Source organism: Sinocyclocheilus rhinocerous, unplaced genomic scaffold (genome assembly GCF_001515625.1).
Source record: "Sinocyclocheilus rhinocerous isolate Xijiao unplaced genomic scaffold, SAMN03320098_v1.1 scaffold45, whole genome shotgun sequence".
Taxonomy (NCBI): Eukaryota; Metazoa; Chordata; class Actinopteri; order Cypriniformes; family Cyprinidae; genus Sinocyclocheilus; species Sinocyclocheilus rhinocerous.
This window is the reverse complement of record NW_015632734.1, coordinates 725,357-731,243: the sequence shown is the minus strand read 5'-3', so window position 1 is coordinate 731,243 and position 5,887 is coordinate 725,357.

The window sequence follows — 5,887 nt, the reverse complement described above, 5'->3', positions numbered from 1 at the left end:
TTTGTTTCAATCCAGCCTCAGTCGAGGAAGTCCCGTGTTCCAGAGAGGGAGGAGGAAGGACAGGGTCTCACGGTAACCTGAGCCTGTCCTGTAAAGGAAGAGAGACGGAGAGACCGAGTGTGAGAAAGAGAGATTCTTTGTTCAGCAGACCGTGCAGACAGAGTGAAATTACTCCCTTGATCACTGTCTTCTGTCAGATGTCTCTGCAGCTTCTGAAGTCTTTGTCATCTACAAAACGCCACATTCTGCACCTTTTTAGCAGTTTATTGTTTTCTGAGAAGTCCACCTACAATGTGACTCAAGATTTCAGCAAAAGCAGTCGTACTTTACTTTTTAAACTTAGTTTCCACCTTCTTTCTGATTTTGATTTAACAGGGCAGTTTTTGCTACTTTACCTTTAAGAATTCTATTTGTAAATACCTCTGTTGTGATTGGATGTTCAGTAAATAAACACAAACATAGCTAACACCATCATGCTTTAGGCAGAGCCAGGTTGACAATATCAGTTTATGTTCTGCCCACAGAAGGTCATAATAACTCATAATAAGGTATCTGTGGTTTGGGATTGGCCAGTCCACTAGCCAAGGGACAGCCTTAGTTACTGTTGCTAAGCCTGTCAAACTGTATTACTGCCAGAGGTAAATGAACTGCTACGTGACATTTTGTTTACAAGCTGATTTATTGACATCTTTCCGGAATTCAAACACTGATTGAGCGATTACATGACATGTTCATTCATGTTTATTTCGCGTTAAAACTAGTAGTAAAGAGGAAGGGATGGTCGCGCCACATCAAAGAGCACCACCAGAGCAAACGGTATTTATTGTCTGAATTTCCTGAAATATGGAATGATTTGTTCGGTATTTGTTCGGATGTTGAAGTTCTCTGTGGTTGGTTTTTGTGGGAACAAGGTCTTCAAGGTGAATATTGAGGTTTGTTGTCACTTGCTGCTGTAGTTATTTGGACACAGTCCTTCTTTGTGCTTGATGGTGATTCACTTTTAGGTTTTGCCCGCTATTCTTCTTCACTGACAAAGTCTTGCCATGCTTTGCATATGCAGTCATAATCGTAAAGACTGTTGTTCTTAAAACAGCAGGTTTAAGGTTACATACGCTCCTGCTAAACGGGCTCCCTTCACATTTCCTCGAAATCCCTTCACAAGTGAGACTCTTGTTACTAGCAGGTGTCGACAGTTTTCTATCTCTGCTGACTACTTGTGATCCGATCATCTGAGATGTTAATTCGAGTGCCATAGTAAAGTGCAGACAGCACCACATAGTCAACAGGTGATGACAGCGTTAATGACACATAGGTAGGTTAGTGCATAACTTTACTAAGCCGTAGACTGAGTGTTTATAGTATGATGTAGTCTGTGTGTAACTCATAGCTGCAGGCATCTCAAATACTCACACCACAAATAGTGCCGTATGTGATGATACTTGAAACATTTGTTGGTGGTATGGTGTATTTTTAAATGTGGTGAGATTAGTATATTTGGAGAGTAACAGTTGTCTGTCTGTCTGTCTGTTTCTCATGCTCTCTCTGAAAGTCTGTAGGTGTGTCTGTAATAGTTGAAATCACAGCAGTAGCTGAAGTGCATGGGAGTTTAATCTCTGAATCCCTCTGCCCTTAATTCCCTTTGTTTTAATTCTCTGAACTAGCATGCTTTATGCATTTTTTTTACATTTTCGACATGACAATAAAGCAATAATGCAATTGGAGCAGTTTTAATAAATAAAATAAAATAGCAATAGTGTCAAAAATAATATAAATATGGGTGGATATGGGTAATAATTTGTACAGTAGGCAGTGTAAAATTAAAGTTCACTGAAGAAAATGCTGCTATGCAGTTTCTAGGGTGTTCTGGGAGGTTGAAACACCATTGTGAGGTGATTGCTTAGCCCAGCAAGAAACTACCCAGAACAGCCAAGTTGAAAGAGCCTTAACTTAAAGGGGTCATATGATGCTGCTAAAAAGAACATTATTTTGTGTATTTGGTGTAATGAAATGTGTTTATGCCGTTTAAGGTTAAAAAAACACATTATTTTCTTCTCACATCGTGACGTAGACATGTGGGGTGTGTTAGAACGAGCCGTTTTAGGTAGGCGTGGCTGACTCTTAACTTTTATAAAGAATATCTCTTTGGATTTGAGACTTTAGTCTTTGCAACTTTACAGATCTTCTTTATGCACCAAGAGCTTGTAACACTCCAAAGAGAAAGGAAAAATTGAAATCGCATCATATGACCCCTTTAAAGGCTAAACTGTGCTTCATTTTCTGCTGTTTTGTGCTCAGTTGAGCATGCACAGCTTTTAAAGAATGCTGTAAAAAATTTATCGTGAGCACAGATTAATACATTCGGCGTGTGCACACTACCTAGTGGACCTTTGTGTTTGAGAACTCAAATCAGTGCTGATGAAAATTACTTTGGGCACAACTTTCAAATGTAAGGCCTGTTCACACCACCATGATGTTCGGTCCAGTTTTTGAAAGTGATTTGCCCATGCAGACCAATGTGATAACACAGCAAACAGGCTGAATGAAAACGTCTCAGGTTACTTATGTAACCATGGTTCCCTGAGTAGGGAACGAGACACTGCGTCCTCTAGGGGTCGCTATGGGGAACGGTATACCCACGCCACCATGCTGAGGGGAGTGCATGCCAGAACCATGGCGAGCACTAAGTACCAACTCCGTCACAGCCACTAATATAGTTTAGTTGAAGGAGAGAATGAAAACGAGTGAGTAAATTCAGACACTGAGTGCACCGGAAGGACTGCCGCTTTTGCATAGTTTGTGCTTTTAATTATCATTTGAAACTGGCAGCTCCAGTAGTAAAGGTGCGTGCACGCCATATCGTAATTACCATAATTACGAGATACTCCTTAATTACCATAATTACGAGATACTCCTCATAGAACTCGTAATTACAACTTGTGAACTGGGATTTTCTGAGAGCTACGGCTTGTACCACGTGACTGCTGCACCTCACGCGGAAGCAGAGAAAAATGGTGGCGCTTCCAGTAGTAGCACGTTATTTGAATGATGCATTTATATAGAACCCGGCCCTACTACACAGGTCAGAGAGCACTCAAATTTCATTAAAAATATCTTAATTTGTGTTCCGAAGATAAACAAAGGTCTTATGGGTTCGGAACGACATGAAAATGAGTCATTAATGCCAGAATTTTCATTTTGGGGTGGACTAACCCTTTAATTCCAAATTAAATTCCATTTCACACACGATGTGTTTTAGCCGTTTCTTGAAGATCATTCATGTGTGGTATAGCTGAAATTGTCTGTTTTTTTCAGTTTATTGAGGATATCCGGCTGGCATTTGCAATGCATTTTCTATAAAGCTGCTGTATTTTGAAATGAGCTATACAAAATAAATGTGAAAAAATGTGTTTATAAAATACGAGCGTGCAGAGACAAGAGAGAAATGGTTTCGAAACGAATTTGTTCTATGCTATTTACTGTCACTTAGACTCCAAAACTCCAAATTGTAGTTTTACATGACATGATTCTCATTGGGGTTTTTTTTTTTTTACAGTGCAATAGAAAAAAGATTAGTTAAAAAAAAAAAAAAAACATTGCAATGGCATGCAAATGCTTGTCATTCTAAACAGATCCATTAACAGACGTCTATTCAAATTAAAATGTTCATTGCACCGAATTTTCACACCAAACATTCATCTTGTTGTGAAGAAGCCTTAAATTTCTATGGTATTTTGCTCTCTAGAAATGGCTTGGATCCCTAAACCTATATGGAAATAAGTCTTTTTTGCACATTTTAATGTCCTCCAGTTGAAAACTGTTAAGTTGTACAGTAAAAACTGAGATGATGAAAAATAATAATAATGATGATAATAATAATAATAATAAAAAAATGCATTCAACAATTTTAACAAAAATGAGTAAATTAAATAAGTAACATTAATTCAAGTAACTAATGTTGATAAAATAGGACTTAAAGTGCTAATGAACACGTTTCTGGAATACTCGTGTTTCTGTGACACACATCAGCTGACACCTGAGGAATACAACTCGCTCGCGCTCTGAAATACTGTTTTGAAGAAAACTGGCTCACTGTACATTACGCAGGGTTCTTCTTCTTTGAGTTGTTTCCTTCTGTGCACAGAGAGACCAAGCGATCTGTATAAGATCAGTTTTTTTGTAACCAAGTCACAACCCTAGGATTAGGATAGAGAAGTGGAGTTTGTCTGATGGCACTGCAGAAATGGGTTGTCTAAATGTTCATGGTTAGAGAGTCAAGATAATACACTTGTTTCATTTCCTTGTTGAAATCAGTTTCCAGCTGCTTCTCTGAAGGCAGTGAAGTTGAGCAGCTTTAGAAATGCATCATGCTATAATAAGTGTGACCATGCAAAATGCATGCACATATTTAAAATGATACATCATCAGTAGCAGTTCACTTCTGCAGTTTCAGATGGATTGTGTTCATAGCAACAGGGATCAAACCAGAGATCACATAGGGCCCTAGGATGTTTATGATGAGGAAAACATGGAATGGAAATTAGTGGTCGAGCGATCTGACCCCGCATAGCAGGGGAGAAAGCCTCCAACCACTTGCTGAAAGTGAAACGGAGTCAAAGCAGCCTTAGGATTAACTAGGCCTAGGAAGCAGTAAGACTTAACCAGCCTCGGGGCAAAGTCCATAAAAGAGGAGCTGACACAGCCTGCAGATCCTCAGTCTTCAAAGTTATCTGACAGAATTAAACAGCTCAAATGGATGGCCTGCCAGGCCTTCCAACCGAAAAATAGGTCCCAAAAAGGAATCTGTGCTGGGCGGAAAGGCCTAAGCCATCTCGTCCCTGCATGAAACGGGAAACCAGAGGGTGACATCCTCCCAAGGGGGTCGGCTAACAGACTGACCAATTCTGAAAACCACGTACGAGTGGGCCAAAACGGCACCACCAACAACAGATGGTTACTCTGACCAACCTTACTCTGAACAGAATAGTTTGGGAGCAAACAGGTCGACGGGAAGGCATAAGACTGCTCCTGGGCCATTCTTGGGCTAGAGCGTCCACACCCAGAGGCCAGAGCGGGCAATGCACATGCTCTAAGCAAACAAATCCACTTCCCCTCGGCCGAACCTCTGCCATATGAGACTCACCACCTGAGGGTGCAATCTCCATTCTCCAGCTCCAAACTCTGTCTCAAGAGTAAGTCCACTCCTGAGTTCAGGTGAACCGGGACATGAACTGCTCAGATTGACAAGAACCTGGTCTGCGTCCAAAGAAGAACACGTCTCACCAACCTGCACAGGGGGCGAGAGTGTAAGCCTCTCTGACAATCCATGTATGAGACCACAGCCGTGTTGTCAGTCCTTGACCTAATGTGACAACCACTCAATTGGGTAAGAACCGTTTGAGTGCCAGAAACGCTGCTCCAAACAGTTTGTGTGATTGAGCTAATATTAGCCAATCGTCAAGGTAACTCAAAACTCAGACACCCACAACAGGGCCAGAGACGCATCCATTCACTTTGCGTTCGAGGCCAGTTCATTGGAAGAATACAGTATTGGCAAACTTTATTCCAAAAGCAAACCTGAGGAACTTCCTTTGTCTCTTGACGATCTGGACGCAGAAGTACGCATCCTTAGATCGATGGTCACAAACCAATCTCCGGTTCAGATAGAGACAGGATGGACTTCTGCGTCAGCATCTTGAAATTGCTTACTCCAAGCACAAGGTTAGGTGACGCAAATCCAATCAACCCATAGAAGCTGGATGGTGTAACCATACGACAGCCTGAAAATCAGGCATGCACCGACGCGAAGATGTGGATCCGGGAGGCCACGGTAGAGCCGGAGCGACAGAGGACTGAGGTGGAGCCGAGGGGATGAAGGAGCCTGACGGAG